At 39.8% G+C, this 26,132-nt stretch overlaps 1 long non-coding RNA gene across 1 annotated transcript in view; it reads right to left on the minus strand.

Moving 5' to 3' along the window:
• The window catches only part of LOC137528299 (uncharacterized), a 45,246-nt gene extending 35,687 nt beyond the window's left edge, over window positions 1-9,559 (minus strand). The window contains exon 1 of the long non-coding RNA XR_011023351.1: window positions 9,537-9,559. This is a non-coding gene — a long non-coding RNA (uncharacterized lncRNA). The remainder of the gene's footprint in view (window positions 1-9,536) is intronic.
• Window positions 9,560-26,132: the final 16,573 nt, after the last annotated feature.

Below are 26,132 nucleotides of genomic sequence, written 5' to 3' on the forward strand. Positions count from 1 at the left end.
AAATAGGCTTGAGGGGAACCTAGTGCTCTTTCTGCTTGTTGTCAGGTGCTATGGTTTATGTTAGCCATTAATGATCCAATCATTTTTGTCCAATATTACCAAATCTATGTAGTAAAAGGGTAAACTGAGTAAATATATTGGATGAATACTGTAGGCAGTGCCTTATATTACATAGAAATGGCAACAGTGGAAAAAAAAGATAGGGTCATTAGTGGCCACTAGAGATGTAGCGAACAGTTCGCCGGTGAACGGTTCCAGGCGAACTTCGGTGGTTCGCGTTCCCCATGCAAAGGTGAACTTTTGCAGAAGTTCAATTTGCCCTATAATGCTCCATGGAGCAGAACTTTGACCCTCTACATCACAGTCAGCAGGCATATTGTTGCCAATCAGACTGCACTCACTCCTGGAGCCCCACCCCCCTTATACAAGGCAAGGTCCTTGTGCCGTTTTACTCACTCGTCTGCCTACACTAATTAGTTAAGGGACAGCTGCTACACACACTCTGCTAAGGAGAGTTTAATTAGGCTCTTGTATATTACACCCTCCTACCCATTCCCTCCTACCGGAGGGAGGAGGGTCTCATCTGCCAGGGAATTATAGTATTTCAAAAGCCAGCTTACATACCGTGGCTGGGAATTGAACCCAGGTCTCACTGTGTGGTGGGCAAGTACCTTAACCACTGTACCACCAACACTACTAACTGAAGCTAGCCAAGCATGTACCATTTCTGCTCAATCCAAGAGAAACATTAGGTTGCTTAAAGGGAACCTTAACTGAGAGTGATATGAATGTTTCCCGTTAAACAATACCAGTTGCCTGGCACTCCAGCTGATCTTTGTGGCTGCAATAGTGGCTGAATCACACCCTGAAACAAGCATGCAGCTAATCCAGTCTGACTTCAGTCAGCACCTGATCTGCATGCTTGTTCAGGGGCTGTGGATAAAAGTATTAGAGACACAGGATCAGCAGGCGATGCAGGCAACTGGTATTATTTTAAAAGGAAAAATCCATATCCTTCTCAGTTTAGGTTCCCTTTAAGCATTTGTAGCATAAAAGCCAACTCGCATTGGCTGGGAATTGAACCCAGGTCTCACTGTGTGGTGGGCAAGTACCTTAACCGCTGTACCACCAACACTACTAACTGAAGCTAGCCTAGCATGTACCATTTCTGCTCAATCCAAGAGAAAAATTAGACAAGACAAATAACATTTATATCACGCTTTTCTCCTGGCGGACTCAAAGCACCAGAGCTACAGCCACTAGGGCACACTCTATGAGCAGTAGCAGTGTTAGGAAGACTTGCCTAAGGTCTCCTACTGAATAGGTGCTGGTTTACTGAACAGACAGAGCCGAGATTCGAAACCCTGGTCTCCTGTGTCAGAGGCAGAGCCCTTAGCCCTTACACCATCCAGCCACTGCTTAAGGTTTTGTAGCCAGGCATGACCTTGCCTTTTGTGTTCAACAGTTGTCCAAAGAGAACCCCAGATAGCCAGGTAGATTCATCTCTCTCTCTCTCTCTCTCTCTCTCTTGTATTTTTGAGCATAAATGGATTGAGCTTAAATGGTACATGCTAGGCTGGCTTCAGCATGTAATGTTGGTGGTACAGTGCCTGGCTATCTGGGGTTCTCTTTGGACAACTGTTGAACACAAAAGTCAAGGCCATGCCTGGCTACAAATCCTTAAGCAGTGGCTGGATGGTGTAATGGTTAAGGGCTCTGCCTCTGACACAGGAGACCAGGGTTTGAATCTCGGCTCTGTCTGTTCAGTAAGCCAGCACCTATTCAGTAGGAGACCTTAGGCAAGTCTTCCTAACACTGCTACTGCCTATAGAGTGTGCCCTAGTGGCTGCAGCTCTGGTGCTTTGAGTCTGCCAGGAGAAAATCGTGATATAAATGTTTTTTGTCTTGTCTAATGTTTCTCTTGGATTTAGCAGAAATAGTACATGCTAGGCTAGCTTCAGTTAGTAGTGTTGGTGTTACAGCAGTTAAGGTACTTGCCCACCACACAGTGAGACCTGGGTTCAATTCCCAGCCACGGTATGTAAGCTGGCTTTTGAAATACTATAATTCCCTGGCAGATGAGACCCTCCTCCCTTCAGTAGGAGGGAGGAGGGAATAGATAGAAGGGAGGAGTAGAGTAGGCTTGTAATTGAAAATTGACCTTAACATAGGGGTTTATGTGAAATCTAGATTTTTGCCTGGAACTTTTGATGTGTATTTCACTCAATCATGTCTACCTCCAGGTATTAGATCCCTTGAAACATGTTTTCTATCATTTTTCCAGCCGGTAGAATTTTTTCTATTTTTCAAAGTTCGCCTCCCCATTGAGGTCTGTTGTGGTTCGTGAACTTTTTCGCGAACCGAACCTTTCGCTGAGGTTCGCGAACTGAAAATCGGAGGTTCGCAATATTACTAGTGGCCACCATAAGATGGAATGGGTACAGTTTATGTCGGACCTTAAACTGACTTTTTTGTTTACTCCATAAATGAACTCCTTCAGTAGTAGCGGTCTCTGGCCTCTTAAGGACCAGAGACCGCTGGCACCAAAAACCACCACATACAGACAAATTTCTGCACTGAATCATCACTATCGCCATACACACTGCCCACCCATCACCTCAGCCCACCTGCTCTGCCGTCAGCAGAGCTCTGTGAGCCAGCCAGTAGACAATTTCATTAGCTTCTACCCTGTGATCAATGTAAGCCAATGGGATTTGCTCACATTGATGGCAGGGTCAGGAGCCAATTAAATAGGCTCCTGACCAGCTAACAGGGCTCTGTTGTCATACTGACAGCAGGACGAGTGAGCTGAGACGAGCAGAGAGTGACGCGATTGGCTGGAGCGACAACAGCACACAACGGTAGAGAGATGAAATCTCCCCCCTGGCAGGAATAACAGCCTCCAAACAGGCCATAGATTTCAATCACCGCTGTCCAGAAGTGGTTAATAAATCCATTCAAGCTTGACAAATGTTTATTTACAAACCAAAAGTGCAGCTCTGGTTCTCTGGGTTGTTATAAGCTTTGGTTTGCATGTAGCGCAACTGGAAAACTGCCAAGAATCATTCAATATCAAATGAGATAAATTATGCAGAATTTAACAATTTGTTAATTTACTGTATATGCATAAAAAGAAGTTAATTTAATGCAAAACTTTTTTTTCAAGCCTTTCATGTTAGTGAATCATGAAGTAAAAGAAGGGCAGCACTGTCAACCAAACACTTCACTTTTAAATCTTATAAGTTGTTAATATTAGTATTTATGTTGTGTTTTAAAATTTTAGTTTGTTCTTACTTGTTTATATGTAACTACTAGACTCTTAAGTCCTATCTGTCATCATGAGTGGCAGCAGAATATTTACAGCCTTACTGTGTGGCCACTAATATCTTAAACCTAGTTCTCAGTATAAGTAATGTAGTATTTATTGCTGAGGTGTGCACACTCGCAGTACAACACATGACTTGTCAACATGCTTTGAAATTTCATACATTTATGTATGTTATTTATACACAATCCTTCATGAAAGCAATCCTTTTCTGCTACACGTTAAAGCGATTGCTTTGTTTTTGCCACATTTTTAGAACTTATTCTGTATTTCTGTAGTGTTCTTACACCACATGCCTTAAACATTCAACATGTCACATAAAATTGCATGTTAAAGCATTTTTATATGATACTATTAATTTCAAAGATCCTGTACAGTGTGTGCAAGAAATGCAAACACTGTTGAGGGTGGGATGAAAAGTCTTTATGTGTTCGAGTCTTTATGAGTGAATAGCTGAGGTTTAAAGAGAAACCTGACCAAGAATTGAACTTTATCACAATCAGTAGCTGATACCCCTTTTTACATGGAATACCTATTCCTTTTTCACAAATGGATAATCAGGGGGCTCTGTATGGCTGATAATGTGGTGAAACCCCTCCAACAGGAAACTGTGAGGACTATGGTCCAGGCAGTTTCCTGTCTGTGACCCTTGTTGCATTGTGGGAAATAGTTGTTCACAGCTGTTTCCAACTGCCAAAAAAGCAAGCAGCAGCTACATCACCTGCCAGCAATAAAAATGTCACCATGTGATAAATGTCAGAATGTAAATCACGGAGAGAAAATATTTTACAATGGGCAAACACTGACTAAATCATTTATACATAATTATTGTAAAAATGAAACACTTCTTTTTATTACATTATTTTCACTGGAGTTCCTCTTTAAGATATGTAACTGATAATTCAGTTACAGACTACCCAGCAAACTCATGGTGAACCAGAACTCCTAGGAGTGTGAAAGGAGCTACAATGGACCAACGAGCCCTCTTTCTAAAATGTTATGCAAAACAAAAGATTGCCTTCTTAAACATCAATCCATACCATACACCATACAACCAATCTAAAACAGTCTGTATGCATGTTGGATTATTGTGGCTCTCTACAAGCTGACAAGCTGACAAGCTGACACATCATGGCATTCCAATGGTTCTGGAAGTGTGGTTAGCTTACAAGGACAACAAAGGATGATTTGCATATTCAGCAGTGATGCGTCAGCAGTGAGACATCGAATGCTCACTCCAACCTAAATTATCACAAATACCGTCTGTTTTAAGAAGGCAAACTTTTGTTTTTTTATTGTAAATGCCTCACTTGAGAATCATTGCACTAGCACTTTTAAGATTTCACAAGAGTGATAACTCAAATATCACACCTTATCAAAGATATCACACCTTATGAAAAGATATCACACGTTTTTAAAGTTAACACGCCTTATCAGAGTAGCATAGCGAGCGCTATGAACCTGCAGGGGCTCAGGGCAGGATGAGTGCCATTGCCAATTAGCAGGCATATGTTTGTAGCGCTCGCTATGCTACTCTGATAAGGCGTGTTCACTTTGATAAGGTGTGATATCTTTCATAAGGTGTGATATCTTTTCATAAGGTGTGATATCTTTTCATAAGGTGTGATATATTTTCATACGGGGTGATATCTTTTCATAAGGTGTGATCTTTGATAAGGTGTGATATTTGAGTTATCACAGTTTAGTGAATCAAGCCCTTAGTGTGAACAAGCACTAAGGCTTCAATAGGAGCAATGCACAAGACCCGCGTTAGCACAGAAATGTCACTATTCAGGAAATAGCTGAATGATCAAGGCCAGGAATAAATGAATAATGGGAGTTTATTAACAAAGGCAAGATGCATAAATAAAGAAATGTAATCAGCAGTGTACATTGACCTCATGCACAGCAAAAGAAACAAATGCAACAATAGCCAGGTAACAACACATGACCAGTGTTGCTTGCAAGTTTTTGCTAAAGCCATTTTTGAAAAAAAACAACAACTCTGTATCCATGCCCTGATCTTATGAGATTTCTACTTATCCACTACTACTTATTAATTACCTGGTGATAGAAAAAAACAAAAAGCAAACAAACAAACAACCAAAAAAAACAACAACAATACAGTTGATAATAATAATACTGTGGAAGGGAAACTGTCTCTGAACATGTGTGAGCTTTAAGGGACGTACACACCTTTAACTGATGTCATCTGTTGAGGATTGGGACCTGATTCCCTTGGACTGGCCTGTACAGAAGCATTTCAGCTGTGTAGCTAAAACCGCATTCTGTTGCTATGCGGGGTGGGGGTTGAATGGACGACAGAGTGGCTCACACGTGACATCACACACTAGCAGGGGAGCGCCATTCACAAAGGAGATGGATGTCACTCTGCCAAGTTGATCCGCCAGTGCCAGGCAAATCACTTGCAGATTGGCGATCGGGGGCTATTGTACACATGCCCAGGGGAGGACTGGGACCTTTTGGCCAGGAGGGAAAACACAAACTAGAGGCCCAGTTGCAAGGCAGCCCCAGCCCAAATGGGGTCACACGTGCCCCACATGCTATATACCGGTAGTCATGTGGTCGCCAATGCAGAAAAACATCAAGAATACTAGAGGGACAGCATGACAGGTAAAGTATAAATGCACAGGGACCGTGGGGCACATAATACATTTTGAGGGACATCGGCCATGGTTTCCATCGCATTCATAGTTTATTATCGCACTTCACGACCACATAAGCCTGAGATTTCCCAGCATCTCGGATTGAACTACTTTCCACCCGAAATAAGTCAAATTGTTGATTGAGCATGCTTGTGGCGGCACAGATTTTAATCCGATTGGATAATAATGATTGAAGCGATTGGTGGATTGGCCAGCCCTAAATCATTAAATGAGAGGCAGCCTGGGGGGAAATCTCCCCCCTTCCCCCCTGGCCAGTCCTCCCCTGCACATGCCAGACTATCGGCTGAAGCAGTCATTCTCAGCCGACTCAGCAAACATTAGTCATGCATGTGTACGAGGGTTTACCTCACTCATGCATGGGAGGAGATGCGATTACATGGACAAACATTAATTTAGAGCCTCCTATGTATCCTAGATATAATGATGGTGCTACAATAAGATTACAGAAAGGGGAGAACAGTTCATTTGGAATGTTCAGGGACTTGAAGGTATGTTTATTGAACTGTGTCTCAAGCTGGTTGAACTAGAGCAGCACACATAGTATTCTGGGTGATGAGAAATGTTGGGGCCCACTAACGGCAGAAGTTTTGGCCTATTTGACATATCAGCAATGAGGAGAAATTTGGGTGGCTGCAATATTGTTTTTGCTGTTTTTTGTGGTGATTAGCTGGCTGGGGGACAGTTACGGTTAGCCGTGTTGGGTGGGGAGTTAAGGTTAGCCATGGGCGTGGCTGGCTAAGGTTAGCCGTGGGGGGTGGGGGTGGCTGATTAAAGTTAGTTGTGGGGGGTGGGTGCCTAAGGAGTTTAGGCATCTGTAGTGGGAGGGCTCAGTGTGAGAGTAGGGTTATATTTAGCTATAGTAAAATATTGGTATGTGTTGTGGAAATGTTACTATCATCATTTGATCCTTCTCTGAGATGGATTGATTCCTAACACACACACACACGCGTGCGCGCACACACAGACACAGACACACACACACGCGTGTGCATGCACACACACACACACACGCACGTGCGCACACACACACACACACACAGACACACACACACACGCACACACACACACCACACACACACACACACACCACACACCACACACACACACACACACACACACACACCACACACACCACACACACACACACACACACACACACACACACACACACACACACACACACCACACACACACACACACACACCACACACCACACACACACCACACACACACACCACACACACCACACACACACACACACACACACACATGCCACATCAATTTTCAATAGATTTCAGCAAAAATGTATGGAACCAAAGTTCTCTATCGACCACCACTCTTGACTGCTCAGGATCAATGAAGATTTTTTTCGTCTTGTTCAATCAAAAGGTTTCATAAATTTTCAGTCAGAAACCGATATACATTTTAATCAGTCGGGTGTTAGGGCACAGATTTCTGGTAGATCTGATCAGTGTTTGAATCTGCTGCAAATCAAATGGGAAAATTGATGAGAGTATAGCTATACTAGAAAATAGCTGTAAATTTGATATAAATAGGTGTCAGTGATTTTTTTTTAAATTCAATGTAATTACATGTCATTAAAAGTTGCCCTTCCATTTCATTTGCCGCTGGGTATGATTTCTCAAAACTTACAGCAAAACTGGGATCACACATAACATGTGTCCAGTCGTGTCCTGACAGTTTTTCACAGTCAGCATCAGTTTTCTATGAGTTTTATGTGGCTTGGTTCACACATAAATCTGTACATTTCCAGTCCAGACCTGTCCTGTCAGTTTTTCATCAGTTTTCTATGAGTTTTCTGTGGCTTGGTTCACACATAAAATGTATACATTGTCGGTCCAGTCCAGTCCAGTCCTGTCAGGTTTTGTTTCAGTTTTGTATGGGTGCATTTACACATAAAGGTGTACATTTCAAACCCTGTCAGGTAAATCTGGTAGAAAACTGATGCAAAACTGATGCAAACCAGACAGGGCAAGACAGGGCTGGACTGAACCAGAAATGTACAGATGTATGTGTGAACCAAGCCTAAGTCTGCATTGTATTACTTTTCAGCTATGAAATCCATATTCTGCCCTCCACTAGTTTTCAGTACAGCCAGCTCAGTAACATCCCCCTTCCCATGTCTAATTAGCCATACGATAGTTGCTTGTTTTTTATACTTACACAAACTGAATCACTAGAAGAAAGCTCTCATCTGTCTGTGTTAAAGTGCACCTGTAGCAAAAACAAAACAAAAAAAACAAGTTTGATACTTACCACAGTAGGGGGAAGCCTCTTCATCTTTGTTGATGTGCTCTCTTCCATGTATGTGTCGCACTGTGCAGGTGCCAATGGGTTCATACTTGGGCAGTAGCATGGAGCCGCTCATGCACAGACAAAACAGCCATGCATGTGCGCCTCTGTGCTACTGTGCAGATGTGGGCCATATTTTGTGCCTAGGCATTGTGGCTGTGCTCATACACAAGGGCATAGCAATAGGGGTTGCAGAGCTTGTGACTGTATCGGGCCCTTGGGGTCCTGTGCTCATAATAATGACTTCTATAGATACTTTGAATAGTGGTAATCATTAACAAACTGCTCCCCATTCCCTTCTTGCTTCTCTGACACTGTAGTTACCATTGGCAGGTTTTGGTGCACCGTATCAATTGTTATGTATACAGTGTTTGGGGGGCCCCAATGTAAAACTTGCATTAGGGCCCACAGATCCTTAGCTACACCACTGCTTGTACATGTATGAAAGCGTGACATTAATGTTGATGATTGTTTAGAGGATCCCACTCCCAGAGCAGTGCAGGAGGAATGTAGGAGCTGAACTGAAAACACAGCTGCTTAGTAAATTGGGTAATCTCACTTTAAAGCTATTGCTTAATTTACCAGTTTTCTTTTCAATACAGTTTTCAATTTCTGCAGTGTAAATGTTAGTGCTATCGCACAGTAAACATTACCTTCACCAATGTATTTTATAGTAGTAATGTAAAAAAAAAACACAGACACTTATAGATCATATAAATATCTGCAATGAAACAATCAAATTGTATTATTTTAACCTGGTTTACTAAACTGATAACTGTATAGGATATTTTATATATATATATATATATTTATATATATATATATGCAATTAAAATGAAACTTTATTGAAGATGTGTCGAATTTTAGATTGTTGTAATGTTTGCTATCAAGAATGTTCCAAGGTAGCTATTTCAATTTGATTATTTTTGGATTGTGACAGACAAGTTGCTAAGCAACCATCTTGTTAATGGCAAAATTATGACAGTACCTACTTACCAAATTGTCTGGCTGTTAAATGGAGAAATTGCGCTATTAAGCTGTATCTTAACAAGATTTCTATTACATTTTATGAAACCTAACATCTGGAGTTATTTGTGTCAAAAATTGTAGAACTTTAAGAGGAAATTTACCTAAAAGTATTAGTGGAAAATAAATCAAGACATCGCAAATTGAGAAGTGAAAAAATAGAAGATAGATCAAGAAAGACTCACATTGTAATATATTTATGTTGATTGATCCACATGCGCATATACCGTCTATACACAGAGAAGACACACCGTTTATTTAGCAGTTGGCAACAGTTGTTATCTCCCACAATGCAACAAGGTTCAAAGAGTTCACAGTCAGGAAACTGTCATGGCCATAGCCCTAACATCATACCGATGGAGGTTGGTTTTTCACCACAATATCAGCCACAAGATCTCCCTGATAAACTATAAAGGCACGTACACACGTCCAATTTGATCATTTGAATAACAAGTTGGCCTTGTGTACGCATAGTTGAGCGACTGATAATACTCACTTTGCCAGTCCATTTGGAGGATCAGTTGGACCAGCTGTCGTTCCAACGACTATCAGGTCCATACATGAGTACAAACAACCAGTGGTCATTTGACCAACCAAAAGAGGTGCGTGTAAAGAGGTGCAGCACGGATCAGCCAACTGATCGTTTCATGTGTACAGAGAGAGTTGGATGACGTACGCCATGTTCCAGTCTGTCAAACAACATGTAAATTAGTTCATCAGGCGCTTTGTTGGGCGTGTGTATGTGACGTTTCAATGACATGTTGTTTGCCATAAAAGTCTTTTGAACTACCAAACAAAACAACAATCAGGCATAAAGTTGGACGTGTGTACGTACCTTTAGAGAAGAGGTAAAGACAAAAGCCTCAATTCACTAAGCTTATCTCCTGTCTTTAATAATGTTTCTAGTGTTATCACCATGGTGATAAGGCATGTAGTATTCAGGAAACATTTTACCTCAGGCAAACCTAAAGTTAGCTCTTCTGTCTTTAAGTTAACTCTTCAATCCTTAAAATAACTCCAGAATTAAAGACAGGCTGTAAATTAACTGTGTGTGAAAATAACTACAGAGTAGGAAACTTATCTACAGAGGAGGTAACTTAACTACAGAGGAGGTAACTTAAGGAATGAAGAGATAAGATAACTCTCTCAGTGTGCAGTGGCAAGTTTACTTTTAAATTATTATCTCCAGCATGGTCTTAGTGAATTGAGACCAAAAAGTCAATTATTATCAAATCATCTCTATATGGATCAAGGATTTTTTTTGTTCATATTACACAAACAGGCCTGTGTTACATTGAAGTTTTTGCTAGTCATAGAATCTTAACTCGGCAAGTTTCATTATGAAATCTGCCTTGGGCTGGGAGTGATTACTTAAAATTATATTTACTAAGAGGCATATTTCCTTTGCTTTGCTCTCACCTCTCTGCTGGAGTCTAGTGCTGTGCTCTTGCCTGTCTGCTTGCCAATCCTCCTAGTGCCCAGCATCTCCTGCCACATGTAGCGTGATTACATGCCAGCACTTCTAATAAAATTATTAGAGAGAAAATCTTATGGGAGAAAAGGTACTATGTCTTGTGTGAATCAGCTCTGTGGTCTTTAATCTGTAATAAAGACATTATATAGTACAGTACAGAATCTATTTCAAGCACCTACCTTATGTTTACTGACTACAGAGGACATTTGATTCTATCAATTGACCTAAAATGTATAAAGAGATATGGCATTACTAACTGTATTATTGATCAAACATAAAGGTTGTTCATATCAGCATAGAAAGATATGAAACTATGCGATAATAGAATAGTAACATGAGAGTGATGTCAGATATAGAAACAAAATGCAATGGTATAACTAGGCATATTTTAGGAAGCTGGACTATTTCAAGTTTCTCTTGTCGCACAGATAAAAGCAAAGCATTAAAAGCAAAGCAACATTAAATTACTTTGAAAAACAAATATGAAAATACAGTCAGAAAATAAATAAAGTAAAGACAAATTCTATAAAATCTACTATAGAAGTAAAGGAAAGGTGAGAGAAATGTTTGAGACATTAATAAATTGTCTCACTGAGGTATGGTTACTGCAACTAGTAGAGGTGCAGTACAGGAAACAAGGGTTAACATTCAAAGACCAAATGCCCTTGTTTAGCTGGATCTTGTGCTGAGGGCAAAAGAAATACCAATAACTGCAAAAAATGAAAAATCTTTACAGGTAATGGGAAATCTATTTTGTCTGTGAAGGTTTGCATTAAAAAAGCAGGTCATGTAATGCATAGTGGAAACATATTACATTCAATTGGACTTCTCTTTCCTAAGACGTCTTTCACTCATTGAAAAAGGCAGCACTTTAAAGAGACTCAGACTGTAACAAAAAAATTCTCTCTCTGGGAGATACTTACCTCAGGAGGGGAAAGTCTCAGGGTCCCAATGAGGCTTCCCTGTCCTCTGTCGCCTGGGGGTATCAAGTGCTGACTCTCCCAAAACTTCCTCAACAATGCCTGACAGGTACTGCACTGGCGCAGCAATATTTACCTACCGTGATCCTGCGCAGGCGCAGTAGCGGCTCTTCATTTGGGCTAAGGTGTAAATAGCCGAACCCCATCGATCTGCTCTACTGCACAGGCGCAAAATACTCGCACCTGTGCAGTAGAGCAGATACAATCGGGCTCGGCAATTTCCATCTTAGCCTGAATGAAGAGTCGCTACGGTAGGTAAATACAGGATCTTCTCAAAAAATTAGCATATTGTGATAAAGTTCATTATTTTCTGTAATGTACTGATAAACGTTAGACTTTCATATATTTTAGATTCAAATACACACAACTGAAGTAGTTCAAGCCTTTTATTGTTTTAATATTGATGATTTTGGCATACAGGTCATGAAAACCAAAATTTCCTATCTCAAAAAATTAGCATATTTCATCCGATCAATAAAAGAAAAGTGTTTTTAAAACAAAAAAAGCCAACCTTCAAATAATTATGTTCAGTTATGCACTCAATACTTGGTCAGGAATCCTTTTGCAGAAATGACTGCTTCAATGCGGTGTGGCATGGAGGCAATCAGCCTGTGGCACTGCTCAGGTGTTATGGAGGCCCAGGATGCTTCGATAGCGGCCTTAAGCTCATCCAGAGTGTTGGGTCTTGCGTCTATCAAATTTCTCTTCATAATATCCCACAGATTCTCTATGGGGTTCAGGTCAGGAGAGCTGGCAGGCCAATTGAATACAGTAATACCATGGTCAGTAAACCATTTACCAGTGGTTTTGGCACTGTGAGCAGGTGCCAGGTCATGCTGAAAAATGAAATCTTCATCTCCATAAAGCTTTTCAGCAGATGGAAGCAGCAAGTGCTCCAAAATCTCCTGATAGCTAGCTGCATTAACCCTGCCCTTCATAAAACACAGTGGACCAACACCAGCAGCTGACATGACACCCCAGACCATCACTGACTGTGGGTACTTGACACTGGACTTCAGGCATTTTGGCATTTCCCTCTCCCCAGTCTTCCTCCAGACTCTGACATCTTGATTTACGAATGACATGTAAAAGTTGCTTTCATCTGAAAAAAGTACTTTGGCCCACAGAGCAACAGTCCAGTGTTGCTTCTCTGTAGCCCAGGTCAGGCACTTCTGCCGCTGTTTCTGGTTCAAAAGTGGGTTCATGCTTCCATCTGCTGAAAAGCTTTATGGAGATGAAGATTCCATTTTTCAGCACGACCTGCCACTTGCTCACAGTGCCAAAGCCACTGGTAAATGGTTTACTGACCATGGTATTACTGTGCTCAATTGTCCTGCCAACTCTCCTGACCTGAACCCCATACAGAATCTGTGGGATATTGTGAAGAGAAAGTTGAGAGACGCAAGACCCAACACTCTGGATGAGCTTAAGGCCGCTATCGAAGCACCCTGGGCCTCCATAACACCTGAGCAGTGCCACAGGCTGATTGCCTCCATGCCACGCCGCACTGAAGCAGTCATTTCTGCAAAAGGATTCCCGACCATGTATTGAGTGCATAACTGAACATAATTATTTGAAGGTTGACTTTTTTTGTTTTAAAAACACTTTTCTTTCATTGGTCGGATGAAATATGCTAATTTTTTGAGATAGGAAATTTTGGTTTTTATGAGCTGTATGCCAAAATCATCAATATTAAAACAATAAAAGGCTTGAACTACTTCAGTTGTGTGTATTTGAATCTAAAATATATGAAAGTCTAACGTTTATCAGTACATTACAGAAAATAATGAACTTTATCACAATATGCTAATTTTTTGAGAAGATCCTGTATTTACCTTGCCGATTTTCGGGGGGGGGGTCACAATGCTGGATTTCCGAGACGGAGGAGGATGGGGAAAGCCTAATTAGGATCCAGAGGCTTTACCCTCCTGAGGTAAGTATCCCCCAGAGGTTTTTATTTTTTTTTTAGTTCCAAGTTTTCTTTAAGGTGACATTGAATTAAGCAATAAAAAATGTTTTGTTTTTAATTTTTATGAGCATTTTGGGTTTTTTCCAGTGTCTTTAAATAAAAGGGCTATGTCATCCCAGGCTAAAAAAAAAATCACACAAAGCCGATTGGTAAGAATATTATTGTTAATGAATACAGTGAGACAGCCAACCACCTCTCTTTACCTCTGATTGCTCACCCCCATTGTATTTGAAGGTGCTGTTTTTTCTGATTAGTGCCCAGGAGAGGATAACAGAGGTGCTGCCATAGGACAAAATGTAATCTGCAGCTATGGCGGCACCACCTGGGCAGTGGTGTACCTAGGTCATTTGATACCGGGTGCTGGGTATTAAAAGATACACCCTGCCCTCCAAAAAAGGAAAGGAGCGAGTGCAGCATACTAAGCACGCCATGGCGGGTAATGCCAGGTATAATTGCCCCAGTAAAGGTAGCATAGTTGCCCCAGTATATGTAATAAAGTTGCCCCCAAATAGGTAGCTAGTATAGTTGCCCCAGTATGGATAGTATGGCTGCCCCAGTTTATATGTCTAGTATAGTTGCCCCCAGTGTAGCTAGTATAGTTTCCCCCATTATAGTTAGTATAGTTGCCCCAGTATGATTGCCCTCAGTGTAGGTAGTATAGTTCCCCCAGTATAGCTAGTATAGTTGCCCCCAGTATTAATAGTATAGTTGCCCCAGTATAGCTACTATAGTTGTCCCCAGTGTATGTAGTATAGTTGCCCCCAGTATAGGTAGCATAGTTTGCCCCCGTATGGCAAGCCGCACAAGAAGGAGTGGCAGCGGGGACAGCAGCGGGGAGGGGGGTCAGAGCCCCCTCCCTCACCTGGGTCCCCTCCTTCTGCACTCTCCCCCTCCAGATATGTGACAGTCGGAGAATAACTCACCTGACCTCCGCATTCCAGATGCTGGAGCGCTGCGTCACTGTCACATGCCACAGGTCTCCGCCTTCAATGCTGCTGCTCACTGTGCTTTCTGATTAGGGAAAGCACAGCCCTCTTTAAATGCAGATATAGGGTTTGCCATAACTACGTAAGATATTCCAGATTTTAACCACTCTCACTGTAAAGGACCCCTTTCTAAATAGATGGCAAAAACTTTTTTTTCTTCTATATGCAAATCATATCCCCTTGTCCGTTGTACAACAAAAAGTTCATCTGCCAAGCTTTTGTATTGCCCTCTGATTTATTTATACATGTTTATCAGGTCACTTCTCAGTCACCTTTTTTCCAAGCTAAATAAGCCCAGTTTGTCCAACCTTTCTTGGTAAGTGAGATTGGATGGTCACCTTGTACTGTAATTTAGGAACCTCTTGAGGTACAACTTCTGTCCTCTTGAGGTACAAATCTATCCTCCTTCACCATGCATAAATTAAAATATCTCTTTCGCCAACTCTTTAGGTAGGTAGATAAATTACATACATCAACTATGAAGCAGTAGCATGCAATGCACGATTAGCACAAACCGAGTTCCCTATGTAGTGCCCAAATTTTTATGTTAACATACATTATACTATTTACATAGCATGTGTTACTATAGTTACACAAGCATTATCTTGTAAATACAGATTACGCAAGTTGTGTAATGGGTGCTACAGGTTTTTAAAAGTAGTGGTAAAATTGCCATATGAAGTAAAGGTAAAATTACAATGTGCAGTAAAGTTTACTGATGTTTAATTAATATAGCCCATAGATAGATAGACAATTTTCGCTACATCAACTCCAGATAACATTCTATACGATGTATTGTGTGTGAATAAAAGAGTTTTAAAAGCCCTGCCTTTTACAAATCCTTAAACAATATTTCCACTGCTTCTGTTCAGGGAACATTTATACACTTCATTATAAGTCAGTAAAATGTTTGAAAAAAGCACATTGTCTCTCCTTTTTATGTGTTTCGTTTTTCACAAACCATTATGGGTCATATATTCGTTGTGATTTTTTGAAGAAAAACTCCTGATCTCCAGATTATTTCCCTAAAACATGTTTAAACAACTTTTTTATTTTTAAGTAAAATCACAACATGTCTTTGAATTATTGTCACAAAAATCTACAAGCAGAGGATATGCAGTATATCTCCGTACTTGTGATTATGCACGTTATTGTTATCAGAAGATTCACTTCAATATGCTTTACTCAATAGGTTATTTATGTAAATATGTTGTAGTACATACATCTGTGCTAGCTATTCTCAGGAAATGTGGTTTATCCGGACAAATGAAAATACCCTGTTGTCATGACAACCTACCATTGTCTTTGACTTTCATATTGACAAGATAATAAAAGCTTATAGGTGCCAAGCCTTGGTTAGATTGCTTCTGCCACAATGCCAGAAACTGCTGCTGTTCTAGGTGCCTAGTGTTATTTATTCTGTTGGTCATGCTGTCAGTTGGCCAAGGTCTGGAAACAGTCTTACACAACAATTCCCGATCGTTCGGAAAAATGTCAGCAAATCATTTTTCCAAAACTGGTCCTCTATTAATCCAATGCATTTGCATTGCTTCAGTAGTTTGAGCACTGCTTATTATTAGGAATTTCATTTTTATACAGTATATGTAGTCATGTCACTAACTGTCCCTCAGAGAAACTCACAATCTAATGCCATTCATAGTCAATAATTATCTTAGGCTCATAATGTAGCCTAGGGCAATTTGTTTTGAAGGGTGAGAAGACCAATTAACCTATATGTGTATGTTTATGGGATGTGGAACTGGGAGGAAACTTACACAAACACTGGGTGAGCATACAAGCTGTATGCAGATAGCAGCGCCCATAAAATTTTTTCTTTTTCATACTTCCAAAACTTGAGTGTTGCATTACAAGCATATGTGATTGATGCACATTATGCGCATGATGTGATTGCAAGGGATAAGTGAGCAAAATGTGCAAATAGCAAATTGGCCAAACATTTGTTTAACATAAATCTCAGGAAATCGTCTGTCATTTCTCCTGTCACAGAAGAAAATGCCTTCTGGAGTGGCCCAGTCAGAGTCCTGACCTCAACCCGATTGAGATTCTGTGGCATCTGGCATGACCTCAAGAAAGTGACTTACACCAGATATTCCAAGAATATTGCTGAACTGAAACAGTTCTGCAAAGAGGAATGACCAAACATTACTCCTGACAGTTGTGAACATCTAAACTGCAACTACAGGAAACATTTGGTTGAAGTTATTGCTGCCAAAGGAGGTTCAACCAGTTATTAAATCCAAGGGTTCACATACCTTTTCCACCTGCACTGTGAATGTTTACATGGTTTGTTCAATAAAAACATGGACACATTTAATAATTTGTGTGGTGTTAGTTTAAGCAGACTGTGATTGTTTATTGTTGTGACTTAGATGAAGATCGGATCACATTTTATGACCAATCTGTACAGAAATCCATATAATTCCAAAGGGTTCACATACGTTTTCTTGCTACTGTTTATTGTGTGATTGGTGCTAATGTATATTGGCCATTGTATATATATATATATTGTGTGATCTGTGCTCCTGTGTATTTGCCATTGCACATATACTGTGTGATTGTTGCTCATGTATATTTGCCAATTAGTTAGTTAGGGTGCCTATTTTGTAGTTCAGCATAAGGACTTGGGGAAGAAGGTGTTCCTGTGCTCGGTAATTCTGGATGGGATGGTTCAATAGCCGCAGCCTAACGGGAGAAGCTCAAAGAAGCGACTGCCTAGGTGGGAGAGGTGCGACAATTCTTGGTGGCCCTCTTCTTCATTCTGGCAGTGTGGAGGAGGTCAATAGGTGGCAGAGACGAACCAATGATCTTTTCCCTGGTGTTTATTACTCTTTGAAGATTGTACTTGTCACTAGCGGTAGTGCCTGCATACCAGACAATCATGGAGGAGCAAAAATTGGATTCTATGGTAGCGGTGTAAAAGCTGGTGATCGGCCCCTGTGGGATTCCAATTTTTTTCAGTTGGTGAAGGAAGAAAAATCTTTGCTGTGACTTCTTTTGAATTGTGGTTGCGTTCTGTCCCCATCTTAGGTAGTTAGTTATGGTGGTGTCAATGAACCATATGCTTTGGACCCTGGAGACTTCAGTCTCCCCAATGAATACTGGCTGGAGGGAGGAGGGTGTTTTCTTAAGTCCACAATCAACTCAATAGTCTTTGCTACATAGAGGATGAGTTTATTGTCCTTGCACCAGTAGTCATGTCTTCTTGGTGTGCTGGGCATGTTCTCCATTGCTGCCAATGCTGGTCAGTATGTTGGGTCTGTTAAGCTTTCTCTGAGTGTAGTTGTAATCAAATTGCATATTTTGTACAGAATTGGTTTAACCGATTCAGCACCACAATGTCGAAAACCTCATGCATCCGAGCAACGTTCACCTCCCATTAATTTGCCAATAACTTTATTGCTACTTATCACAATTAATTGATCTATATTTTGTTTTTTTGCCACTAATTAGGCTTTCTTTGGGTAGTACATTTTGCTAAGAATTATTTTTTTCTAAATCCCTTTTAACAGGAAGATTAAGAAAGAAATGAAAAAAAATCATTATTTCTCAGTTTTTGGCCATTATAGTTTGAAATTAATATATGCTACTGTAATTAAAATGCATGTATTTTATTTGCCCATCTGTCCCAGTTATTACGCCGTTTAAATGATGTCCCTATCACAATTTATGGTGCCGATATGTTATTTAGAAATAAAGGTGCATTTTTTCAATTTGCGTCCATCACTATTTATAGGCTTATCATTTAAAATAATATAATAAAATACTCTCTTGACATGCATATTTAAAAAGTTCAGACCCTTAGGTGACTATTTCTGTTGTTTTTGTTTTCTTTATTGTTTTTTTTTTTATAAAAAATGTATTTGGGTATTTTTTGGTGTGGGAGGTAAACAGCTAATTTTACATGTAAAATAATATCATTGTTTAATAAAAAATGTATGTGGGTGCAGTTTACTAGTCTTACAGTCAAAAAAGTCCTGGATGCGAACGATCTCGCATCCAGGAACTACAAAGATCCTGGGAAACTTTTTTTTAGGCAGAAATACTTTGCTCTCTGAATAGAAAGCGTCGGTATTTCTCTGGGAGACTTAGATCGGTGAATGGGAATTATATTCCCATTCACTGATCGGGGGGGCTAGCGGCTGGCGGCGATTGCATGCACCATGCGGCGGCAGCAGCAGAGCCTATCTGGACGAGTAAGTTCGTCCAGATAGGCAGAACTGGTTAAAAATATGATTTGTCTATTTCTACTGAACAAAGTGAAAACAAATGTTTAGAATTCCATTTCATGTTGGTAGATCCAGACTATAACCTCTCTGGATCAACAAGTTCTGCATAAAAAGACCTTGCATATGACTAACCATATTCAAGACTAAAAGTCAAAAGAGGACAAACAATTGAAGAAAGCAGAATGAATTAAGAAATAGCATTAATATGACAGATATGACATTTTGTATCCATTCTGGTAACTTTGCATATCTGAAGGATAATAGGTCTTATTAATTATTAAATGTAAATGTGTCTTGACATATCAGTCCAATGTATAGTTTAATGCATGCAGGCTTTGTGCAGGAAAATGGTACTTATCCATCACTAAACAATTTTGTGCTTAGTAGATAACCAAAGGTCTAAGTGCAATAAAATTATGATTTCCCTGCAAACATTATCGTATTAGATATTGTACATTTCAGCATAAAAATGACACATTTTTCAACAAGTTGCAGCTTATTGTACCACTTTGAATTGTAATGGAAATTTGCAAGCCTGTTTCTGAGACGTTTTCCCATAACAGTGCATAATGAGGCTCTGTAGAATGCAAAGCTCCTGTCAATATATACTTAAACTCTAAGTTATTACCATATATTTTCATTTCTGTTGTCCACAAGTTACCCCATGGAAAGTCAATGGTGATTTGAGCAAAACAGTAAATCCCTACCCAAAATCTTCTGGCTCAGATTCAGCATAAATTGCCATACAGACAATTCCTAATACTTTGACAACAAGTAAATCAAAGTCTAATTTTAAAATGAATGCACTATTTATGAGACTCCAGTTTATGGAGTATAGATAATTTAAACAAAGGAGAATCACAAGTAAAATGCACATAATGTTGTCTTAAAGGACAACTAAAGTGAGAAGAATATGGAGGCTTTATTACCTCTTAAACAATACTAGTTGCCAGGAAGTCCTGCTGATCTATTTGACTGCAGTCGAGTCTGAATTACACCAGAAACAAGCATGCAGCTAATCTTGTAAGTTCTGAGAATAACGTCAGAAACATCTGATCTGCAAATGCTTGTTCAAGGTCTATGGCTAAGCGTATTATGCTGGGTACACACTGTAAGATATTTCCGTGCAATTTTGCGACCTGATCTTTTTTCCCGCATGATTCCACACTCCATTCTGCGCTCGATTCTCTTATCTTCATTAATTTTTCTTATCTTTTTCCATTCACCGCTATGAGAAATCGAGCGCGGAAACGATCAGGAGCAATATCGGACATGACTGATTTTATTTATTGGATCCAACTATCACACGAAAAATCGTACCTTGTGCATTAGGCATTAGAGGCCGAGGATCAGCAGGACAGCCAGGTAACTAGTATTGCTTATAAAGAAATATATATAGCAGTCTCCATACCCCTCTCGCTAAAGTTGTCCTTTAAAGTGTAGTCAGTACAGCAAAATGCAGAAATTAATTGAGCAGTCATAAAGACAAATACATTGAGACAAATAAAGGTATGTGTATTTACACATATGCTGAGTTTACCAGTGTAACCGTAACCAACCTCTATACATCTGTGTGATAGATGCAGTTGCAAGAGATGAAAGACCAAATGCCTGCATGTCTTCTAATTCCTGAGCATTGCATACATTGTAACAGCAGATTCAATTGTTAACTTTATGTTCCTAAGCCATGTGTGATTTCAAACTCACATAAGTAAGCATACTGACCTGAGCATTATAATAGGACTTTAGAGAACATACTGAGCTATTTATTTTGATTTTGTGGAGGAGTTGTCTTCAGCATACATCACATCACTTTATGCTTCATTTTCTAAAAACATTTTAATGCCCTCAAATGCCCATTTCCCCCAGCTAAACATGTAAAGGAGGTACATGTAAAAAAGGCGCCCAGTAAAACAGGTGGCGGTGAAAGCGGCTAATAAAATATAGGTAAAATTACCGATATTCTACTACTTAATTATGATAGTAAAATATCTGTAATCCTTACCAATATTTTACTACTACTTTAGTAATCCTACACTCACACAGTACTCTTCCTCTACTGATGCCTAAACCCTAAGACTCCCCTGGAGCTGCCTAGCCTTAACACCCTCCCCCCCATTGGTGCCTAACCTTAACTCCCCCTGGTGGTACCTGATCTAGGACCCCCCACACTCCTAACACTAAAAATCCCTGCATCCTATCCCTAACTCTTGATATTTTTGTGATGAGCAGCTATAAATGGTGCATAAAGGCTTTGAATGGTAAATTGGGGCTATAAACCTTGGCCGCTTTTTGGCACCCAAATTACTGTTTATAGCTGCTACTCATGGATTTTTACATTGCCACCTATAACAGCGCCTTCCGGTCCTCCCTCCGATGCCCTTTTTACCTGCTTCCATTTTTGACTCCTTACCAATTTAGAAGAAAGGGCTAAAAGTTAAACTTTATTATAAAATAGAAGTCAGCAATTAATATGATCTTGATATAGCTGGGTTTTGGGATTATGTAATTTTGGACATTTTAATAAAACAAGCTCTAAAAAAAAGATGTAAACAATGCTGTTCTCAGTTAAGCAATGTGTGCTATCCCCTGGATAAAGCAGGTGTTAACGTTAGAGTTTATGTCCCTAATGTTTTTAAATGTAAGTACTGTATGTGCTAACTGTACCATGTAATTTGCACATTACATTGCTTGGATAACTAAATCAAGCCCAAACCTTTGATGTTTACAAAGCAGTGTGTAACATGGAGCAGCTTCCAAGCTCACAGTGGTGTGTGTGTGTGTGAAATGGCCACTAGTGTTGTCTCAATGCTGTGAACTTACTTTCCTTGCTAGTCACCATCTTGATAGTTAAACGTGTATTTAAAGAGGAGCTGTTAGGTATAGGGTCTCAGAGAAAATAAACACATATATCAGTAGCTAAAGATTGGCTGTACTTACATTACATATGCATTTCACTGTCCACGTTTGGATTTCACAGAATTTGTATGTAGTATATGCAGAGAATGATGCTCCTGACAGCTCATGGCAGGTTCCATGTTTGTGAAGCCAAATGTGTCGTCATGTCCTGCCTGCTTCCGATCACAGAACAGCTCATACTGAATAACACTAGTTTGCAGTGAATATTAATGAGCCATGTGGCTAGGAACAATAGCGGACTCCTGCAGTGTACGCTGCCCCGAGATTTATCTGTGCTGTGGCTGGACTGAGTTTTAGAAGCTGCTGAAACTTGATCCCGTCTTCTCCTTAGCAGCCGAGGGGAGGGCCCCAGAATGCTTTGCAGTATGTTATGCGGCTTGCGTCCTGCTTAGCTCTAAGCTTTGCTGTTCAGCATACATCAAAGGTAAGAGAGATCTTTATCTTCAGTAATGTCTTTTTGGCTTCCTTCTAAACTGTTTAACACAGGAGACTAGAGGTTTAAATTAGCTTCTGCAGCCTGACAGTTACTCTTTAAGTTATAGTGTATTTAAGTTTACAGCTGTACAGTAATAGTGCACATACATAGTACATTTTTTTTATCCAGTCTTACCATTTCTATGTAATATAAGTGAACTGTCTAAATTATCCTTTCAGTATATTCACTTAATTTATCCTTATACTACATAGAAATGGTACCTGTGAGATTAGATGAAAAAAAAAGTTGTACCATGTATGGGCACTATTAGTAAGATTTTTTCCCACTGATTGTCATTCAAATTGAACAATTATGCTCAGCGCCCAAGTTTCCATAAGAGTCCTCTCCAATGCTGCAATTCACATGACCCCCATTAGCAGTAGAGTTGTGGGGGCTTGTGGAAAAAGTTATCCTCTATAGCTGTTACTAAATACTTAAAGGGGAAATGAAGTAAGAGGTATACGGAGGCTGCCATATTTATTTCCTTTTAATCAATACCAGTTGTCTGGCAGCCCTGCTGATCCTCTGCCTGTAATACTATTAGCCACAGCCCCTGAACAAGCATGCAGCAGATCAGGTGTTTCAGACTTTAAAGTCAGATCTGACAAGACTAGCTGCATGCTTGTTTCTGGTGTTATTCAGATACTACTTCAGAGAAATAGACCAGCAGGGCTGCCAGGCAACTGGTATTGATTAAAAGGTAATAAATATGGCAGCCTCCGTATACCTCTTGAGAAAAAGAGAGAACACCAAGAGCCCAATATAGTGTAGTATGTACTGGTAAAGTATAATTGATAGAGTAATAATATTAATTTAATACTCACAAACCAGGGTTACCAAGTAGGCAACCACTGTCAAAGCAGGTGGGGAGATTGTCCTGACCCCACTCAGGATTAAAAAGTCGCTCTCTGTAGTTGAAGAAGGAAGGGTACAACCCTCCACCAAGGGTGGACTTGATGTAGATAATAGGATAACAGAGGCGCCAATAGGATAAAAAACACTAAAAGAACTTAAAAACCCATCTTGGTAATAGAGGAGGCAGTGGTGGACTCACCCCCTCCAAGCAGAACACACGACTGTGGATTTTCAGTCAAAACTATTTTATTGGATACTCCAAACATTTGGAGTATCCAATAAAATTGTTTTGACTGAAAATCCACAGTCGTGTGTTCTGCTTGGAGGGGGTGAGTCCACCACTGCCTCCTCTATTACCAAGATGGGTTTTTAAGTTCTTTTAGTGTTTTTTATCCTATTGGCGCCTCTGTTATCCTATTATCCATATAGCTCTTACTTCAGTTCCCCTTTAAAAGGTTATATCAGGCAGGGCCGGGCCGAGGCATAGGCTGGAGAGGCTCCAGCCTCAGGGCGCAGTGTAGGAGGGGGTGCACAATTCATTCACCTGTCATTCCTAATTGTGTTTGAAGCAGAAAGAAATAAGAAAAGGGGATACATGGCAGTGACTGCAAGCCAGATAACTAGATATTAAGGTGTTGGGGAGGTTGTGGGCCCTGTGGCGCTTCTTAGTCTAATATCAATCAGTGTGTGAAGGCTGGGGTGGGAGGGATGGAGGGGCGCACTTTGGTGTCTCAGCCCTGGGTGCTGGAGGACCTTGTCCCAGCTCTGATATCAGGAGACTCAATCATTTAGATCCAATGTAATTGAAGAGATTTTAACATTTAAATGATTACTTTAGGTTTTTTTGTGGTTCTCTTCTACTATGTCATGTTTTGTACCTCTAATTATACATTGCACAGTATTGTGTTCTGCTTTGCTAGGATGCCCTTTCAAATAATTCAGAGTGAATAAAACATCTATTTATTTATGTTTTAATATTTGTTCTCTTAATTAAGTGAGGGTGTGCAGTATGTTAAGATCTCTTTATAATTCAAGTAGTGAAGTCTATAGTTGGAGTGGAAGCCTACCTAATATCCCTGCTATACCTGTTCTTATACTGACAAATTAGGCAGACTTACTAGGGCTTAACAGTGGAGAACAATGAAGAACATAGGAGATCAAACAAAGCTAAGCTTATTTATTTCTTCACTTGCTGTTTGATGAAGAAAGAGCCAGCCATTACTGGGGCTATGTCAAAGTGATCAAAGTATCATAGTGATGATTGCTGAATTTCATTCAAATGCACATACCAATAGCACAGGACATAATTTCGCATATTTTCATGTGATTTATGTGTAATTTCCTGTCAATTTTAGCAGTGAATAGCAAAGTTCACAAAATGCTATTGACACCAAATTGCTACATGTGTTAAAGTGAACCTCCAGACTAAAAATCTACTCAGCAGCACTGAAAAGGCTTGGTGTTTCTTTAACAGTTTCACAGCATCAGAATCTTTTTTTCTTACCCAAGCCTTATTTTTAGCTGCACAGAAGAAAACTGCCCGGGCATTTTTCCTCTGATGCTGTGCAAAGCATGATGGGATTTCTGATATTGTTGTTCTCCTTCTGCTGTTTTGGTGCAAATTTGTTTTTGTTTTTTTAATTTTGATTTTAAGACCTGAAGCCTAACATGCACAGCTGGGAGGGGTGATCAGGACAGTTGGAACTATGTCTTATGTTCCCTGTCACCTCCATTCAACAAAAAAATTGGCTGCCCCATGACAAATATGGCTGCCTCCATGAAATCACAAACATTTGCCTGTTCTTTTAAAACCGGGTGGGTAAGAAATTATATTATCTATCTATTTTAATTAACGTAACTTGTGTAACTTAATGGCAGTATGTTTGTTTAGGCTGAAGTTCCCCTTTAAGAAGAATAGTGGGTACAATTTAAAAAAAAGATTTTTCAAAAAGACCTCGTCGTGTTTGAGAAAATCAATTTTAAAAATTCAAAGAAAAATGGTTTTAAAATGCAGAAAAATCACAGTTTAAAAAACATTTTTCCTTTGCATTTTTAAGCTCTGTTTTCTCAAAAACAACAAGGTTTTTTATTTTATTTATTTATTTTTTACTTGTACCCACTATTCTTAGCAAATAGCAATGTTGGTGATGCTAGCGTGTATTGGGGCCTTGATATTAACCACCAAAGTTGACACGAAATTACACAAAACTTCACATAATTAGGCAAGAAGCAAAATTAGGATAAAATTTGTGCTCATCACTAATTAAGGATAGTAGTCAAGAAGGGGTTTTATAGAATGAAGGGCCTCTTTGTTAGAGTAGGTCAGACATAAGAAAAGGAATTTAATTTAAAAAAAAAAGAAAAAAAGAGTAAGGATAAGCATCAGGAAGGCAGGTTTCCATAAAGAAGATTAGGGGAAGTTAAACAATAAGGAAAGAATAATGCAAAATAATAGAGATACATAATATTGTAGATCCAGAACACTACACTATCTTGAACCACAAAGCCAAAAACAATGGGCACTAAATCCAAACATGTCCATCTGCATCCTGCATTTATTAAAAAGTTCAACAGGTGCATGCACATGACTGCTCTTACAGAACTGCTATTACACAAACCCAACTCAGAAACTGCACTATGTTCTGATATCAGACAGTTGAGAGCTGTAAACTTTGGCCATTTAATAGAGAATAATAATAAAACATACAGGCTTGCTGGGTCACTCACATTCTCCAGTTTCTTATACTGTCTACCTCTTTTGTTGAGCAACCATTGTCAAGCAACCCCTGCTCATGCTTTTCATAAATAAAAATTCAGTGCAACAATGCCATTTCCTTTCTCAGCCTATTATTATGCAGGATAGGTCCAATAGCAGC

The sequence above is a fragment of the Hyperolius riggenbachi genome, chromosome 8 (assembly GCF_040937935.1).
Source record: "Hyperolius riggenbachi isolate aHypRig1 chromosome 8, aHypRig1.pri, whole genome shotgun sequence".
In the NCBI taxonomy this organism is placed as follows: domain Eukaryota; kingdom Metazoa; phylum Chordata; class Amphibia; order Anura; family Hyperoliidae; genus Hyperolius; species Hyperolius riggenbachi.